Genomic DNA, 20,652 nt, shown 5'->3' with positions numbered 1-20,652 from the left:
ACCACAAGAAAGAAGAAATAAAAAAAACAACAAAAGAAAAGCACAGCAAATAGTATGTTTTCATCTGCATTCACACTCCACAGTTCTTTCTCTGGATGTGGATAGCACTTTCTATCATGAATCTTTTGGAGTTGTCTTAAAATTCTTGCATTGCTGAGAACAGATAAGTCTATCAAAGTCAGTCATCACACAATGTGGCTGTTACTGTGTACAATGATCTCCTGGTTCACACATCAGTTCATATAAATCTTTCCAGGTTTTTCTGAAGTCTGCCTGCTCATCATTTTTTATAGTACAATAGTATTCCATCATATTCATACGCCACAACATGTTTCAGCCATTCCACAATTGATGAGCATCCCCTCAGTTTCCAATTCTTTGCCACCACAAAAAGAACTGCTCCAAATATTTTTGTACACGTGGGTCCTTTTCCTATTTTTATGCTCTCTTTGGGATACAGACCTAGAAGTGGCATTGTGGGTCAAAGGGTATGCACATTTTTATAGCCCTTTGGGCACAGTTCCAAACTGCTCTCCAGAATGGTTGGATCAGTTCTAAGGGGTTCATTTTCAATCAACTGTTGAAAAATCTCTCAGATGAAAGTGGATTTTTAACCCATTTGTCAAAAAATATAAAAATGCAACACTTTCCAACAGGGAAGACGGAAATTTACTAGCTAAATTTCAATCAAAAATAACTAGTGGATGGAACTGAAAAATGAGTACCATGATTTAGGTAGACATAGCCAAAGTATTTCATTTGGTATCTTTCCAGCATATTTAGCTGTGATAGCCATTAAAATCAAGTGTCAAAAAAAAACAAACCCCAGCTTAAAACTAGATCTTCAAATTGTTGCCTCACAAAGAATTAACACAAGTTTATCAAAAATATTGATACATATTCAATTATATTGCTTTCACTAAAAATATCTTTATTAATAATATTCTGAAGAGAGTAAAGACTTTTTTATCATTAATAAAATGTTACTATAAAAATATTTCATCTTTATACAGTACCACCTGTATATAACTTAAATAAGTATGTATCTGTTGTAAGTAAATACATATATATTTGCATGCTCAAATTTTTTTTACTCATTGTTCAGGCCTGTAATCAAAAAAGTTTGAAGACTGCCAAAAGCAGCTTAAGTGGAGGGAAAAATAGCAATTGAGATACTCAAAAAACAAAATCCAAGAACAGAATCAGCAGAAAAACCCATGACTTCAAAGTCTAAATAAAAAAAGCATAAAGTTCAGCAACAAGCAAGATGAAGTACATACCCTAATACAAGCAATCAAGTTGGCACTTCATGTACCCTGAGAGTTGGTAAACTACAACATGCATGACTGGATTGAAGCTCTGGGTAGGTATAGTTTATTCAAGAGAAACAAGATATGTAAAGGACATTAGAGAGAATGGGGCATTGCACTATACACTGAGAAGTTTTAAAACTGTTAGGAAATCCAGAAACCAAAGGTAGGTCACATGGCAGAAAGCCCTTAGATGATGATGATGACGAATAGAAAGAAAAAAAAACTTTTAATTGGAGTATATGCAGATATATAGTTTACCTAGATTTAATCTAAGCATTTTACAAAGTAACTCATGCCATTTTTGTGGAAAACAGATGTGGACAAAACAATAACACAATCAGATGGATTCAGAATTGGTTGAAAGACCAGATTCAATGTTTTGATATCAGCGTGGAAGAAGGTGACCAAGGGAATGTCGCAGAGATTTGTTCAAGTCTTTTAGCAATTTACCATTGTTACAAATCACTTGAATAGAAGCATGGATGGGATGCTTATCAAATATTCAGATCAATCAATAGACAAGTATGTGTCTATTACTATTTACCAGGTATTAGGGATGCAAGTACAAAGAATGAAATGATCCCTACTCCCAATGGGCTCACATTCTAATGGAGGAGAAAAGGATATATGAAAACATAAGTAGGACAAATACAAAGTAATATACAAAGCAGTTAAATGCAAGAAAGTCTAGAAGGGAGGGCACCAGCAATTGGGGGCAATCAGGAAAGATTTCATTCAAAAAGTGATGCCTTAGTTATATCTCAAAGGAAGAAAGAAAGACTCTATGAGGCAGAAAAGTAGAGAGAATGCATTCCAGACATGAGGCATGGCTATCCAAAGTCATGGAGATGGGAGATAGCGTGTCACATGAGAGTAACTGTAATTCAGCCAAACTGGCCTTCTCTCTGAGTGCAGGAGGGAAAATAACGTCCAATGAAGTTGGAAAGATATGTTGGAATCAGATTGTACAGGGCTTTAAAAGCTACACAAAAGAATTCAATAAGAAGGCAATAAGAAGCCAGTTAGGTCGATTGAGTGGTAGAATTACACGGTCAGATCTGCCCTTTGGAAAAATTATTTTGGCAAAAGCATGAAAGATAGAATGGTATGGTGAGAGACTTGAGGCAGGGAGACCAATTAAGAGGCTGTTCCTGTAATCTAAGTAAGAGATGCTGTAGGCTAAACTAAAGTCATGGCTATGGGAGTGGAAAGCAGAGATCAAAATGCAGAAATGACAAGACTTAACAACTGATTAGATATGTGGGTTGAGAAAGAGTGAGGAGTCTAGGAAAATTTTTTTATTAATTTTGAATCTTGAAGGCTCCATTGGATCTTTCTGCATTTCCACCATTCTAATAACTCTTTGCTTACCTCCAGAATTGAAATCTACTCCTTGCTGAGATGGTGTGTACCGGATATACTGAGCTGGAGCTAGTTTATCTGCAGCTCGAACCGGCATAGCAGCAGCAGTGTTCTGAGACACAGATTTCTCTAAGGCTACCTGTATCTTTTCTGTAATCTCTTTAATGGCTTCCTCATCAGGTCTTTGCAGGTCTGGGTCATCTGCATTCATAACTTCTTTGGGAACCAGGTCAGCTTACTTGCTATAAATGACCTCGTCTTTTGATTGTCCCTATCGAGCAGTTGCATCATATTTATGTGGGTTGAGAAAGAGTGAGGAGTCTAGATTACAAACCAAGGACACTACAAGGATAGTAGTGCCTTTAACAGAAATAGAGCCATTTAGAGAGGGGTAAGCCTAAGGGGAAAGAAAATGAATTCAATTTTAGGCATGTTGTGTTTAATATATCTCTGGCACATCCTGTTTGAAATGTCCAATAAATATTTGGTACTCTGGGACTGAAGCTCAGGAGAGAGAGAAAGGCTATTTGTATTGATCTGAGCATCATCTGCATAGAAGTAATAAACTCATGAGAGCAGATAAGTTACCAAGAGCGCAAATGTAGAAGAGAAAGGGACCTAGGAATAGAACCTTGGGGATGACCAACAGATAAGGGGAACACTATGCATGATGAGCCAGGAAAGGAGATTAAGCAGACAGGCAGGAGATGAACCAGAAGAGAGCTGTGTTATGAAAAACCACAAAGGAGTATCCAGGAGGAGAGAGTATTCATTCAAGAGCATCCAAAATAGCAGATAGGTAAGGATTAGGACTGAGCCAAAAAAGCACTTTTAGTTGAGTAATGAGATCAGACACCAGATTCCAAAAGACTGAGGAATGGGTAAAAGGAGAAAGATACAGTTTAGACATCTTTTTCAAGCAGTTTAGCTCAGAAAGGGAGGAGGTATATAAGGCAATAGCTTGGGGAGATGATAGAGTCTAACGAAGTTTTACCAAGGATGGAGGAGACAAGCATATTTGAGGCAGTAAAAAAGAAATTCATTGCTAGGGAAAAGCTGAAGATTCAGGAAGACAGGGAGTGATCAGTTGTAATCAAATGAAAAGATGGCAGGGGATGGGATTAAATACACATTACAAAGGGGCTGACCTTGGCTGAGGTAGAGCCACCTGTCCTGGGTCAGAGACCAGCAGAAAGAGTTAGGAGAAGATGATATCCAGGTTTTTGAAATAAAGAGTACGGGAGAAAATAGTAGTCAAGTCATATAGCCTCAATTTTTTTGGTAACATAAGAGGTAAGCTAGGAAAAACAGCTCACACAATAGGTAGAAGAATTAGGATCCAAATGTCTCTCAACAGGCTAGAAGTTAAGCTTAAAAATAACATGAAATTTAAATAGGAGCCAACAAAATCTTGAACTTCGGTTCAAAAAACTGGACTCACAAGTACAAGATTGGTGACAAAAGTTTAAGACAGCAATTTCTCTGAAAAAATAATCTGAGAATTTTAGTAGATGGCAAATTCAAGCTAATTGTGCTCTTAGGTCTCATAGCTTCCAAAAGCGAAATAAAATTCTTGTACTTTGCCCTGGTCAGTTCAGATCTGGAATACCACGTTTGGTTTTGGGCTCCACAATTTAAGACTATTGATAAGCTAAAAAGCATCCAGAGGAGGGCAACCAGTTCAGTGAAAAAGTCTCATGTCAGAGGAGAATTATTAGAAATAATTGGCACTAATGCCTTGTTAGTGCAGTTGTGAAATGATCCAACCCTTTTGGAGAGCAATTTGGCACTATGCCCAAAGGACTACAAAAGTGTACATACCCTTTGACCAAGCAATAGCATTTCTAGGGCTATACACCAAAGAGATCATAAAAATGGGAAAAGGACCCACGTGTACAAAAATATTTGGAGCAGTTCTTTTTGTGGTGGCAAAGAATTAGAAATTGAGGGGATGCCCATCAATTGGGGAATGGCTGAATATGTTGTGGTATATGAATGTAATGATATATTATTGTGCTATAAGAAATGATGAGCAGGCAGACTTCAGAAAAACCTGGAAAAGACTTGCATGGACTGATGCTGACTGAAGTGAGCAGAACCAGGAGAATGCTGTACACAGTAACAGCCACATTGTGCGATGACTGACTTTGATAGACTTAGCCCTTCTCAGCAATGCAAAAAGCATTTAAGACATCTCCAAAAGTCTCATGATGGAAAATGCCATCCCCATCCAAAGAAAGAACTATGGAGTCTGAATGCAGATCAAAGCATACTATTTGCTCTTTTTTTCCTTCTGTTTTGTTTTGTTTCCTCTTTCTTGTGGTTCCTTCTATTACTTCTAATTCTTCCTTACAACATGACTAATGTAAAAATATGTTTAATAGGAATATATATGTATAGCCTATATCAGATTGCATGCCATCATGGGAAGCGAGGTGGGGAGGGAGGGGGGAAAAATTTAAAACTCAAAAGTTTATGGAAATGATTACTGATAAAGCAAAATAAATTAATAAAAAAAGAAAAAAATAACTGGGGATATCTAAATATAATCTAAAGAAAAGACAAGGAGGATGAGATGGTTGTCTTCAAATATTTAAAGGGCTGTTATATGGAAAAGACTTTAGACTTGTTCTATCTAGGAATGAACTGAAATTACAAACAAAATTAGACATGATGTCTCGAAAAAGAATTATAAAAATTATAAAAACTGTCCCTAAGAAGAAAGATGGTTAGTTCCACCTCACTGGAAGTTTTAAAGTAGAGGCTAGACTTTACAAGTGTATTGTAGAGGGAATTCTTTATAGGTTGGAATAAATGGCCATTAATAAACAAACTATAAAATTCTATAATTAAGCAATTTAATATTCTTTAGCAACTGTGTGGAATACTGAATGAGGAAAAAGCCTAGAAGGCCTACTGCAATAGTCCAAGTGAGAACTGATGACTGGAAAAGGTAAAGGATAGTGGAAATGATATGATGCTAGAATCAACAATACCTGGCAACAGATTGGCTATGGAGGATAAAAAAGAGGATGAAAGAAAGCTCAGATTATAAAAGTAGATGACCAGAAGGATGGTTATACCTACATAGAAATCATTAGAGAAGACAACCCTAACTGATGAATACACTGAAATACATGAATACTCATTCCATTATTTGACAATCACAACAGGAAGTGTTTCCTAATGTCTAATCTAAGTTAATTCTGGCTATTTTTTCATGGAGATAGCTTTTCCTTCTACGTTCTCAGGTCAACTGACCTGTAAGATCAGCTGAATTTTGACTGATTTGAATATACTTAAAACCTTTGGAGTTAGAAAGTAAAGCTCTAGCATTTATTCGTACTGTTGTAAATATGGAACAAGAGTGTGCAGAAAATAATCTTAGAGAAATATAGCTCAAAATATCTGCCTTTCTCCTACTCCACTGCCTTCTTTCCTTCTCTAATTGGTGATGGAGTAGTATACTAGAATCTGAAGTTAACCTTGGGGAAATAACCTTTATAATTCTACACATCTTATCTAGGAATTGATCAGCCAAGCCTAGTGACATGTTGGCACTAAGTTTTCCACATTTTTAGAAGCATCCATATTTTCAATGTACCCAAGTCCTTGTTGGATAACCCTGTTAGAAGACTCACAGGATTGGTTCTTGCCTGGAAAGAACACAATGAAAAAAAAAATACAATGACAATCAACATTAATAATTACTGGGGTTAAACAAGTAGGGAAGGATTTGATGGTATCCTAAGCATATGATGAGGTAAATTAAATTGCTCTGATTTTTTCAATAAGTGGTTTCATTTTCTAGTACCTTCACAGCTAATCAAGGTGAAGATATGTTAAGCATGAAATTCAAATTCTCTTAATGTATTCTGAGCCCTTACGTGATTTTTTAAAATTGTGTGCTTATGTTGCTATATCCTATTTAGCAATGAAATTACTGTATATTCTTGCATATTTGCACATGTCTCAACATTACCTCCTTCCCCCAGCAACTGACCATTGGCTCCATTAGAACAAGGACCATTCAATTCAACTCAAAGATTTATTAAATGTTTACTGTGTACAAGGCACTGGAGAAACAAAGACAAAAAAATTAGTCCCTGACGACAAAAAAAATAGTCCCTGCCCTCTAGGAGCTTACATTCTAGTGGGAATGTGAGGATAGGATACAGCATGTATGCACATTAAGTAAATACAAAGTAATGTGAGAGAGATCATTAAACAACTGAGAGTATCAGAAGAAGACTTCACAGAGGAGGTGGTTACCCAAATTCAGAGAAAGTATGGTTAGGATAATATGAACTAGTTGAAGAAGACAAAAAAAAACTTGAATAAAAAGATGGCTTCTGAGAGTCAGAGATGAATAGAAGGAATACATTTTGGACACAAGGAACAGCTTGTATAGATGCACAAAGGTAAGAAATGGAATGTTGAGTTCAGGGAAGCACTAAAACTCTAATTTGGCTGAAAGAGTACATGGGGGGAAAGTAATCTAAAGAATGGAAAACTAGGTTGGAGAAAGACTGAAGGGTCTTAAAAAACAAGCTCAGTTTACATCTTGTCCTTTATTTCTCAGATGTATGTGTGAATTTTGGTCTTCTATTAGTGATATACTAGCTTACTCAGCATTACTAAAATTATAATTTGTTACAGGTTTTTACTTAACATAACAAATTCCTATCTTTAACAATACAAAGGCAGATGTGAGGGGAGTCAAAATGCCTGGCTCTAGACCTGCCTCCTGCTACTAAAACTAGTTGTATGAAATTGGGTAAATAATTTACTCTGATCCTCAATATGCACATCTGCAACATGGGGATTCTTATACTCTGAAGATCAAATGAGGCACAGAAGCAATTTTTAAACTGTAAAATGTTATATTTATTATTATGGCTAAAAAAAGGATTTTATAGTTAAACATGCTAATTGTTTCTCAGTGTTTATAGACATTAACCTGTTTGAGTTTTTAACCACAGACAGTATATTCTATCATCCAAAAAATATTGTCATCCATCATGCTGGGGGAATGAGTTGCTGTGGTTAATAAAATATTCCATGTAAAGACTGCTTACCATATGTATACCACATTGGAACATTATTTCTCAAAGAATTAAGACTTCAGCATAATGCATAGGAAAACTGTTGAACATGAGTTAATCCATGATAATTCAGTTGGGATTTAAAGATCCTGCAGTGCCTCAGAATAATTATGATAACAAAGATTCATTTTATTCATCAGGTGTGGGAAGCCCTGGTTAACAAAGCTTTTTTAGAATGCCTAACAAAGGTGTAACTATATATAATGTCCAAACTGCTTTTATCTATCAAGACTGTCACAAACCAGAAGAAAAAAAATCACATTTACAGTCTTATTTGAAATCCAAGTTATCTCCTGCCACTGATGTCAAGACCAAATAGTAACAAAGGCAAGTTAACCTACATATTTGTCTTCTGAATACTAACACAAGATTTGCATGAATAATTCTATCACAAAACCTCATAAGATCATAGCCTTGAAAGCTATAAGGGGCCTTAACAGTCATCTGGTATGACTCTTCTTTTCTTTAATGAATTATGACCCAAAAAGGTTGCTTAAGGTCATACAATAAGGTGGCAGAGCTCAGAAATTTAGGTTTTGGTCACCTAATTCCCAATACTGTACTCTTTCCAGTGTTCCATGCTGATACATTTGCACCCAGGAATTTGAAGAATATACACTTACTTATGTCACACACGAACTAAAAGTATCCTCTACGTTTCAACTTTCATCCAGTTTCTAAATTCAGAGGAAGCAGAGTACAGTAGAAAGATTGCTTCAGAAGACCTGGGTTAGGAGTACTGGAGGATGACTAGGTGGTATAATGGATAAGAGTGCCAGACCTGGAGTCAGGAATATTCATCTCCAGTTCAAAGCTGGCCTCAGACGCTAAATAGCTGTGTGACCCTAGGAAAGTCACATAACGCTTGTTTGCCTCAGTTTCCTCATATGTAAAATGAGCTGGAGAAGGAAATGGCAAGCCACTCCAGTATCTTTGCAAAGAAAACCCCAAATGAGATCATGAAGAGTCTGAAAATGGCAAACTAACAGGAGTCCTGGCTCACTACATGGCCCACTTTCTGAAACTGAGTCTACTCAATCTAATTTAACCTTTTCTTGAAAACTCAATCATCGTTAATTATAATCATCCAAAATCAGGTTAGGCTATGAAAATGTAGTATCTTTTCTGTATGTTCTCCTGTTTTTGCTGTTAGCAATCACGTGTGATGTCAATGTACCAGACGTGACCTTCTAACGCAACCTCTAGGTCAGGCCTGCACACCTTCAGTCCCACACAGCCCTCGGATCACTTTTAGCATGGCCAAAGGATCTCTTCTACACACAAAAGATGTTTTCCTCTACATTTTTCACATTTTTCACTGACCACCCAAAATCCTTTAGTACGCAGCAAGCCGCCAAACAGCCATAAGCAAAGTTGTGCAGGCCTACTCTTGGTGATGCAACTTCCCTGATGTACTTAACTTTGAACACCTCCAGATACAGAATCTGCAACACCCCAAAGTAATCCATTTCATTTTTAAACAACTGTTAGGAAGTGTTTCCTTACATTGAGTAAAAATCTGTCACTTTTGCTCTGCTATATATTGTCTAAGAACTCAGATCACCATAGCTATTATAACTATGTAAATTAAAAATTATAAACTCTGAACGAAGGCCTGAGAATCTCTCCTACAAAGTAAAAGCACAAGCTTGAGTGCATAGAACCTTCAAAAACTATTTCCACAATCCAGGGACCTTACTTACTTATTCCTAAAGTCTCAATTTTGTTCAAGATTGAGATTACTGGAAATCTCGTCACCAGATAATTGGGCTGCTATTTTAATCTCAAAACACTAAATTCCACTCAGTAACTACACTTGGAGAATTCCAGAGGTAAAAGGGAAAGGGCGTGGGGGGTGGGGTAAGAGAAGGAGGAAGGGGAAAAGATTGGGAGGGAAAGAATATAATGAGAAAATTTTTATTTCTACAATGTTGTAACCTGTGACAGCCTCATGTACTAGAATCAGGAGGAGCTGCAGGCCAGTGTCTTCTCCAACTACCAAAACTGCTGAGAATGAAGCTAAAAACAGAATTGTTCTTTCATTTCTATTTTTTTATCTTCCCCCCACCCCTTCCCCAGCTAGCACCCTAAAGGTCCTGCACTAAGTCAAAATGAAAATGTATTATTTCTATCCATGAGATTTTGCAATCTTTGAGGGACGATTTTCATGCTTCTTTGCCACCTCAGCACTCAGTCCAGGACCTGGCACATAAGTAGCACTTAATAAAATTTCTGTTCACTCAACATTACCTTTTTTCCACTAAGGTCCTCAAATGATAGCATCATAGAATCACAGATTAGGGGTAAGAAGATAGTTCAGAGATCATCTACACATTTTTTGATGAAGAAACTGAGGCCCAGAAAGTTTACATGATTTACCTAAACTCACACAGGCAAAAAGACACAGAACAAAAAGCAGGATTCAAATCCAGTTCTGACTTCAAACCCAGGGCCCCTTTATCCGCATTACTCTTAATCATAAAAAAAAAGTGGAGAGGGACTTCAAAGGTCATCTGAAGCAAGTCATGCGTTCTACTTTCCATATTCTTGTCAAGTAGTCACCTAGCCTCCACTTATAACACTTCCAGTAAATTCACTGTTCCTTGAGACATGCCATTCCATTCCATTTCTGGACAGCTGCAAATAAGATGATTATCTTGAATTCAAAAAAGAAAATCTTCCATACTTATGGCAGGATGACACTGAAAATAAGAGTACTGGACTTGATATCATGTACACTAGCACATGAGGCTGTCACAGGTTCCAACATTGTAGAAATAAAATTTTTCTCATTATTTGACCTTGAGTTCAAATCTCAACCTTGATATGTATGTGAGGCAAAGTGGCATAGGAGAATAGAGCAGTGGACAATTTATTAGAGGTAGTTAGGAAGTACAGTGGACAGAGTACTGGACCTGAAGTCAGGACGATCTTAGTTCAAACCCAGCCTCAGACACTTACTAGCTGTGTGATGCTGGACAAGTTGCTTAACCTTCACTAGTTTCCTCACCTATAAAATGGGGATGATAATAGCTCCTAACTCTTAGGGTTACTGTGAGAATAAAATGAGATAATGTTCATAAAGTGATTTGCAAACCTTAAAGTGCTATATAAAGACCAGCTGCTATTATTATTATTATAATTATTATATGTCTTTTATTGGAGGCAGTATGATGTGCTAGAAAGGTCATTGGCCTTGGCGGTCAGAAGAATTAGGTTTAAGTTTGGGTCTGCCATTTACTAACTGTGTGATCTTTGGAAGATCATTTCCCTTTTCCTAGGCATCATTTTCCATATGTCAAAAACTGTGTGTGTGTGTGTGTATGTGTGTGTGTGTGTGTGTGTGTGTGTGTGTGTGTTAGGGAGTAGATGGCATATCGTTCTGTTAGAGGACCTTTGAGGTCCCAACCAGCTTCAAAAACCTCTTCATATTATTTGAAGGGACCATTTCATTCTTTTGTATTAAGTATTACCCTATTCTTCAGTCTCTTTTAAATATATGAGGATTCTTTCCTGAGATGGATACATACATGATATCTTTAATGTATTAGTGTGAATAAACTCATTCAGGCTGTTTTTCTAACATAACGGTCAACATGAGAGCACTGCAGGAAAACTGAGTAGCATCAAACACAAATAGGGGTGGGTGTGTGTGTGTGTGTGTGTGTGTGTGTGTGTGTGTGTGTAAAATTATTCTATACATGTAAAATTATTCCACATATATTTCTATAAAATGAATTTTTTAAAATTGGGGAGGAGATGCTTTGGTGGTAGTGGTGGTGATGCTGTGTGTGTGTGTGTGTGTGTGTGTGTGTGTGTGTGTGTGTGTGTGTGTGTGTGTGTGTGTGTGTGTGTGACGGGAAGAGGAAGATCAGGAAGACAAAACAGAGGATACCAAATGTAAACATGACTAATTTCACAATGTTATAGTACCAGCTTTGGTGTTAGCAGGATTAAGGTTCATTTATTCCTTCTGGATTGGTGGTGTTGGTATATATTCAGAAAGAGGGAAGAATTGCAAAGATTTTTGTCCTGGGAGTGATAGTGACTACAAGGATAAATCATGGAATAATAGAATTGCAGTTTTAGAAGGGACTTTGGGGATCATCTAGTCCAACCTATGTCCAAAGCATGAATTATTTTTATACTATCCTGATAAGTAATCATCTAGCCTCTGTTTGAAGACTTCTAGTAATGGGGAACTTGCTACCTTTTGAAGTCACAAAGCATTTATTAAACACTATGTGTCAGGTCCTGTGCTAAGCCCTGGAAATACATATAAGGGCAACAGGATCCCATTCTACTTCTTAGACAGTTCTAATTCGTAGGAAGATGGTTTTTCTTTTACTGAGTCAAAACTGAACCTCCTAAGTCACCCAGTCACCTAGTTCTGAACCCAAATAACTGAAGTATCATCCAGCCTACCTACAAGTACATTATGAGATTCTGTAAAATACTTTTCTAAAATAAAGGTATACCTATGAATGAGGGAAGAGTTCATGACCAAAGAAAAGATAGAGAGGTTCACTAGAAGTAAAATGTGTAATTTTAATTTCATAAAATTAAAATGTTTTTACACAAACAAAACCAATGCAGCCAAAATGAGAAGAAAAGCAGGAAACTCAGGGGGAAATGTTATAGCAAGTTTCTCTAACAAAGGTTTCATTTCTCAAATACATAGAGAACTAAGCTAAATTTATAAAAATAGAAGTGATTCCCCAATTGATAAATAGTCAAAGGATATGAACAGGAAATTTTCAGAGGAAGATCAAAGCTATCAATAATCATATGAAAAAATGTCCTAAATCGTAAGTAATTAGAGAAATACAAAACAACTTTGAGGTTACCACCTCACACCTATTAGACTGGCTAAGATGAGAAAAAAAATTATAAAAACTGGAGGGGATGTGAGAAAATAGGTATATTAGTGCACTATCAGTAGAGCTGTGAACTAGTCTGGCCATTCTCAAGTACAATCTGAAACTAGACCCAAAGAACTATAAAACTGTGCATACCCTTTGACCCAGAAATACCCCTACTAAGTCTATGTCCAAAGGTAATCAAATAATAAGGACCTGGATGTACAAAAATATAGCAGCTCTTTTTGTGGTGGCAAAGAATTGGAAACTGTGCAAAGGTCCATCAATGGGGAATGGTGAATGGGATAGAATGCTGTGCTGTAAAAAATGATGAAGAAAAGGATGGTTTTAGAAAAATCGGGGAAAACTTAGATGAACTAATGAAAAGTAAAATGAGCAGGACCAGAACAATCTACACATTAACAGCAATATTGTAAAGATAATCAAGTATAAAAGATGCAATAACTGATCAAAATAATGATCTACCTAACTCCAAAGGACTCATTATATAAAATGCTACACACCTCCAGAGAGATATATAGAGAACTGATGAACTCAAAGAGCAGACCAAAACATTTTTTTCTTTTCTTTTTCTTGGTTGTTTTTTTTTCCCAGACCATGGCTAAGTGCAAATGTTTTGCATGACTTCACACGTATAGTATATTATATTTCTTGCTTTCTCAATGAGCAGGGGGAGGGAGTGGAGAAAGGAACTAAAAATAAACATTAAGATAGAGGAATATGCTGCCCATGATATTCCACTGATCTGTCAGAGGATAGTAAGTTTGTCAAAAAAGAAAATAGGGTCAATCTACCACAACTTGTTCTTCACGACTCCATGCTTGTAAATTCCCTCATTTAACAGTAAAGAACTCTAAAACACACACACACACACACACACACACACACACACACACACACACACACAAATAAAAACAGTTGAGGAAACTAAAGCCCTGTAAAGCAGTAACCTGTCTGAGGTCTCAAAGCTAGTCAGGGCCAAATCTTGAAAGAGATTATATCTTCTGACATCCAATCCAGCAAGCTTCCATCATAGGTCTCACCACACACTCTCCCGTTAAAGAAGCTTTGTGCCTCCTTATTACCTCTAGGAAAAAAATACAAACTCCTGTTTGGCATTTAAAGGCCTTCAAAACCTGGTACCAACTTATCTTTTCCACATACACAACACTGTATTTCCTGTCTTCCTGCCTTTACATACATAAACTGCCCTACCATATCTGAGATCTTTACATCTTGTACTCCCTTTAAAGTACAGCCTAAGGGTCCCCTCCAAGAGGGCCTTTCTGATTCCACAACTGTTACTGCTCTTCCTCACCCTTCAATATTACTTTGTACATATATTTTTATTCACTTCTGTGCATATTATACCCCCCACCTCAGTCAAATGTAAGCTCCTTGAAGGCTTTTTTGCTACCACAGTACTAGAAACTTAACATTTGTTGAAATGAACTGAGTAATTCCATCTCTATTCCTTTATTGGGAGGTGGGGGTTTTCTTTTCCCTCTCCAATTCAGAGTGGCATAAGAGGGATGTTAGGTTTTGAAAGCTGTGCTCTAAGAATTCATACTGGGACAGATCCTCTCAGCCAGAAAGGCTTCATGTATAGGTCAAAAGAAGGCCACAAAAATCATGAAGGTCTTTATGAAGTCATACAGAAATTCTGCTCTGGATTAATGGAGAAACTACTCATGATAATGAAATCATGGATCATTAAGAAAAGTATTTTATTATATTTGACATTGAGTATGGGAAGACTTGTTTATGCATTTGTTTTTGGTCACTTTTGACTTTAGGTTAATTTATTTTCCATGGAGAAAACAACCGTACCCTAACAGTTGAAAGAAGCTGAAACCCACCTCACTTATATTCCCTTGAAAAGATAAACTACTTCCTTCCCTCCCAAAAGCAGTACAAACTTATGAGGCTGGGAACATGTTTTGTTTTGGTTTAACATCCTATAAACAACATTTCTATCAATGTCAGCAGAGGCTCATCAGTCCTGCATGAGGGAAGTAGGCTTGAAGAGCAAAAGAATTCCCATCAACTGCCAACAGGTATCTTTCTCCACTGACAGCATGTTCTAAGACAGAGGTGTCAAACTCAAAGCCCACAAAACATTCCAAGTGCTGCGAGCAAAATTAAAATATAATTAGACTTATACCAACACTTCTTGTGACAGCTGAAAATTGGAAACAAAGTAGATGCACAGCAATTGGGAAATGACTAGACAAGTTGTGTGTAATGGAATATTACTGTGCTGTAAGAAGTGATGTATGTGTGCAATGAATACAGAGAAATATGGAAAGGTCTGTATGAAGTAATGCAGAGTAAGAAAGTAGAGTCAAGAAAATAGACACAGTAACTACAATGACGTAAATGGAAAGAATGACACATCAAAAAATCAAAAGTAAATGTAACAAAATTATAAAGACCAAGCAGGATTTGAATGAAGACATATTCAAGGACACCCCCCAACCCATCCCATCATGGAGGTTGGAGGTCCACGGGTATTTCACATTGCATATGTTTTTAGACGTTTTCAACATATTCATCAATTATGCTGATTTTTTTTTCTCTCAAAAAAACAGTATTTGTCATCTGAGATGGCTCTCTGGAAGGCAGAGAGAAGGGATACTTGGGATAATTATGGTGATGTGAGAAACAGAAAATATTAATAAAAACTTATTTTTTAAAAAATTGAGAAATGTGTAACAAAAAATACAATAGAAAAATGTTAATTTGTACGTGGCCTGTAGTTTGACATTATTGTTCTAAGAGACTTCACTTCAATTTGGCACTAATTTCCATAGTTCTTTGACCTAAGCAAAGAAAATTGGTTGTTGCTACCAGGTCTGATCCACTCATGTTTCCCCTCCCCCAACATGTGGTGGGAATCTCAGTGAAAGACCCTTGGCTTCACTTCATTATCTTTTCCCCAAAAACCCAATCCTTCTCCAAACTTCCTTACTGTTGTTGTTGTTGATCATTCTTGAAGAAGACCAATGACCTAGATTCACAACTTCAATATTATCCTTTACTCTTCCCTTTCCTCATTGCATATATACCCAGTTTCCAAACCCTCACCTTTCCATCTCCACAAAATCTCACCTCTCAAATACATTCCCCTCTTCTCCACTCACACAGCCACCACCTACTTCAGGCCCTTTTCCCTGGACTACTTACTAAAAAGCCTCCTAATTGGTCTCCCTACTTCACGTCCTTCCCCTCTCCAATCATCTTCCACATAGCTACCAAAGTGATTTTCCTCATTCGCAGATCTAAATACATCACCCCCACCTTCCCCCAATAAATAACGCTCCTTATCACTCCTAGGATCAAATATAAATTTCTTTGTTTGGTATTTAAACTCTTTGCAAATTGGTCCCTTCCTATCTTTCCAATATTCTGATACATTACTCCCTATCACACATTCTGTAAAGAAGCCATTTTGGCTTACTTGCTGTTCCTCAGAATGAGGCATTTAATCTCTTCTTCCATTTCCTTTGCATTGGCTGTCCTTCCTCCCCAGAATGCTCTTCTTCCTAACTCTTAACTCCTAGAACCCTTGGCTTCCTTCAAGACTCAAATCAAGCACCACTGCCTACCAATCTTTCCAAGTCCTTGGCCTCCCACCACCCCCACCTGCTACTGTCTTCTTTTTTAAGGTTACCTTGTATCTTCTTTGTATGCCCCTTTTATATACATACATATGTATACTTGTTGTTTAGTCATTTTTCAGCCACGTCTAATGCTTTGTGACCCCTTTGGAGGTTCGCTTAGCAAAGATACTGGAGTGCTTTGCCATTTCCTTCTCTAGCTCATTTTACAGATGAAGAAGAAACTGAGACAAACAGGGTTAAGTGACTCATCTAGGGTCACAGAGCTAGAGTTTGAGGCCAGATTTGAACTCAGGTTTTCCTGACTCCAGACCCAGCACTCTATCCTCTGTGCCACGTAGTGTGTGTGCGTGCGCGCGCGTGCACACACACACACACACACACCCTACTTATGTAATGTATATGTGTATATGTCTACGCATATATGCACATGTACACAGACATATATATGCACGCATATTCGTATGCATATATATGTGTGTAAACACACATACACACACACACAAATACATGTCCCCCCATTAGACTGTAAGCTCCTTTCGGACAGAGATTGTTTCCACCTTTTCAATGTATCCCCAGATTTTAGGAAAGGCTTGTTAATTGATTGTATTATCTGACAAATCCCTTCAGCCATTGTGGAGCACAAAAAGTTCCCTTTCCCCTCCCTAAGTATTTGTACTATAGCAACTGAGAAAATCTCTACATAAACCATTTATAAACTTGTCAAGAAAAATACTATTTAGTGGATACACTACTCTCCCTTTAACTTCTCTTCTGCACCCAACCCAACACTCATCAGCCGATTCCAGCTCCAGTCAGCCTAATGGCTATAGCAGATCCAGAAAGGGAACTAAGGAGTTAAGTCAAGGGACTAAGGAGAGGGAGGAAGAAAAGAGCAATTCCAGACCAGACCATTACAGACCAGAATCTGATGAAGGTGGAACCTCAACCTGTCAAATCAATCTCAACCCAAGTCTGATCATCCTAACTCAAAAAGACCTACAAAGATGTAGACTGAAAGACCAACTCCAACCAATCCAAGTTTAACTCTGATAGATCAACGACAACTCAAACAAACCATCCTCTACTGAGACAAACAGACTAACCTTAACCCAATTTGACTCCACAACTCTGACCAGACCCATGAATAGACCCTAACCTTGACAGTAAACAAATGAGAACCAATTCTCATAATAAATGATTAAGTAACTCAAACATAATAATATGGGCAGAGAAGAGAGACAATATGGTATAATAGATATAGAAATGGATATGACATACTGCCAAAAGAGCTGGATTCAAATCCCATATCTGATACTTAATAGCTCGAGAATAAATCTAACATATATTAATCACCTACATTCCTGGCACATACTAGGCAGTGGAGATACAAAAACAAAACTAAAAAAAAAATAGGCTGTGCCCTCAAGGAGTTTACATTCTATTACAGAAATTAAATAGCCTAGGCTAGAATATATTTTTATGTGTATAACTTTAGGCAAGTCACTTAACTCCTCTGTACTTAAGTTGTCTCCTCTACAAAAATAAGGAATAACGATGCTCATAAAACACCCCCACTCCCCCCCAGCTGTGACAGAAAAGCCTTATAAACTGAAAGACATTTTTTTAAAGTATACTTTTAAGGCATATTTTTCTCAGCAAAGAAAAAAAGAGAAGGCTGTGTAGTAGGAAGCAACTAACTTATTCTGAAATTGTGCCATCTCCTCCAACCTCCCAAAAGTAACCAGAATAAAAATGAGAAAACCTTGGGTGAAAATTGAGTTTTCTCAGTGGCTGGTAGAAGGCCCCACCTTCTAGAGCACTGACCTCTCCCCTTAAAGTCTGTTACCATCAGAACAACTATATCTACCACTAAGTTCTGCTTGTAAGGACCCTTTCCTCAGGACTCAATTCCTGTGGCAGCCAGAGACTATATTACCCATGAGAGCCCTAAGAGATTCACCACCATCAGGCATCCACCTATTGCTTCCCATCAACAATGCTAATCACATCATCAGTTAAAAGACAGAAGTTATTGTCAGCACCACTTCTGATAGCAGCAGATGCTGACATGGGTAGTAGTGTAGTAAAAAATTCTACAGATCCTGAAGGTTTAGGTCTCATTTGTTAGGAGCCTAATCAGAGAACACAAATTAGCAGTCAACACAGGACAGGTATCAACAATTGCTAGGAGAGGCTAAGCGAGGTAAATTAATAGACATTTCTAGGTTGGGAAGGAGGCACCCAAATATGCAGAGGGAATTCTCCCCCTTATTGTCTTCTCTTCCCTCTTGCTACTTTCTCTATGATGCCCTGATACTTCTTCCAGACCAAAACTTATCAGTTCACCTATGATCCCCTAATGTTAGCTAGGGTATGCTACCAAAAGAAACAAAAGGAAGCTATTTAGCCAGTGCACCTAGATGGAACCCAAAAATCAGCCATGTGTTAAGTTTAAAGAACAAAGTACAGGCTACCTACCACTCCTGGCAACACTAGGATGGCCAAGCCTCTAGCCACCCTAACCCTTTCTAGAATTACTCAACCTCCACTTCCTCCTAACCCTCTCAATTTATATCACTTCTACTTAAAATAAATTGATTCAGAGGAAAACATTTGAACAGAGATATTGGTGCCAACTTTATGAAGGATCCAAAAAATTTTCCCTAAGGCACATCTCATATGTGCACATGCAGCACTATGGAGCAATAAGAAGTGGATCAAAGGGACATGTGCCACTTTGACTTAAGAGATAGCTAAGGTAACTACAAAGTTAGCAAAAAAAATTACATCGTGCCTACATGTGAGTACAAAATTCAGCCACTGTAAAATCATACATTACATTAAATCAGTACTTCTTATTGTCTATTGGCTTATTACTTGATCATAGGGCTAATTAACAGTTCTGCCCACCAAAACTCCACTATCTTGAAACTGACTGAGCCTAGAAGCTAACAAGCTAATCTTTTGCACTGATTCATCTCAGATAGTGTAACTTTACCTCCAGGAAAATGGGCAGTGACAATCCAGAAACTGACTAGAGGCCCAATACTCCAAAGTGTATATCATGATAAAAGGATGGCAAAACAGAAGTTTAAAAAGTCTGAAAGTGGAAATCAGCACAGAAAACAGCAACTGGTAGAAATTCTGAGGTAGCCACCAGATCTCCCAGTTGCCTTAATGAGATATGTAAGCATGTTCACCATGCAGCTATAACAGTTCCTGTGGTGATGTTCCTAGTTCTCAGTTCTGCCGCAGTAAGTAAAATAACCAACCATTCACCAACATCTGTTTCACCTACACAAAAAGACCCAGGTGGTAGTGCTGACAGAGGACGGTGTGTGCTGCTGCCTAATAAAAAAAAAACAGTAGCTGAAGACCTTTGTTTTAATTTTTAATCTCCAGGCTTACACAGAATTCTTTATTCAGAGGGGAATAGGGGGTAATAATCAGACTTCATATTCTGAGGTGCAGAATCGGGTGAGTACCTGTGGATGGAAGAAGGAATGGTGTCCCACACTAGGATCCCCCCCCCCCCAAAAAATTGTGTGCTGACAGACACGGCAACCCAGGAACCTGCGCCTGCACAGAAAAAACGTGTAGGTGGTTAGGGTTAGAAGGGAGGGAGAGGTAATAATCCCCATCAGACTCGACTGTGATGGGTAGTGGGAGAGAAGGGTGAAAGAAGGCTCAGGAGAATGGATAATACCTAGAAAAAAAGGCGGAGGATAGAGAGAGAAAGGGTGAGGAAGACCGAAGGAGTAAAGAGAAAAGCGAGACAAGCCACGGGGGGAGGAACAGAGAAGAGAAGAAAAAGGAAGAGAGGGAGAGATGGAAAGGAGGAGGGAGAGATGGAGAGGAGGAGGGAGAGATGGAGAGAAAAGAGAGGGAGGGGGGAGGGGGAGGGATGAAGAGGGAGAGGGAGGGGGGAAGGAAGAGGGAGCGAAAGGCCCCAGCGGAGATCCTGGCGGCGAGCTGCCCCTGCCCGCGATCCCCACGCCGCCGCTGGGGCTCAGCCCAGACGCCGGACGGTCCCCGCCCCCAACCCCCCGCCCTAGCCAGATAATAACTTACCTGTTTGCTGGCTGAATCGCTCCTGTTCTCCCCTCTGACTGACTCCTCCGGCTCACCGTCTTCCCTTCGGGGAGGAGGCGGGACTTCTTGTCCCGCAGTTGAACGACTTCCGGCGGGAGCTGGACTACCCGATCCGGGAAGGATGACCGGATACCCAGGCCAAAAAAGTAAAACCTGGTGCTGACCCGGCGAAGCCGACGTCACTGAGAGAATACCGGGTTCCACCTTCTTGTCCCAAGCGGCCGGCGGCTCAGAACACTGTCCACGATCAGGTCTTCTAGTTCCCGCCGGAAGCCAC

At 38.4% G+C, this 20,652-nt stretch overlaps 1 protein-coding gene across 1 annotated transcript in view; it reads right to left on the bottom strand.

Annotated features, from left to right (window-relative positions):
* ZNF407 (zinc finger protein 407) overlaps positions 1-20,442 on the bottom strand; it is a 611,846-nt gene extending 591,404 nt beyond the window's left edge. The window contains exon 1 of the mRNA XM_020997614.2: positions 20,355-20,442. The gene's annotated coding sequence lies outside the window, so the exon portion shown is untranslated. The remainder of the gene's footprint in view (positions 1-20,354) is intronic.
* Positions 20,443-20,652: the final 210 nt, after the last annotated feature.

This window comes from Phascolarctos cinereus, unplaced genomic scaffold (genome assembly GCF_003287225.1).
Source record: "Phascolarctos cinereus isolate Bilbo 61053 unplaced genomic scaffold, phaCin_HiC Scaffold_4;HRSCAF=312, whole genome shotgun sequence".
Lineage (NCBI taxonomy): Eukaryota > Metazoa > Chordata > Mammalia > Diprotodontia > Phascolarctidae > Phascolarctos > Phascolarctos cinereus.
This window is presented reverse-complemented; position numbering and strand designations above follow the sequence as displayed.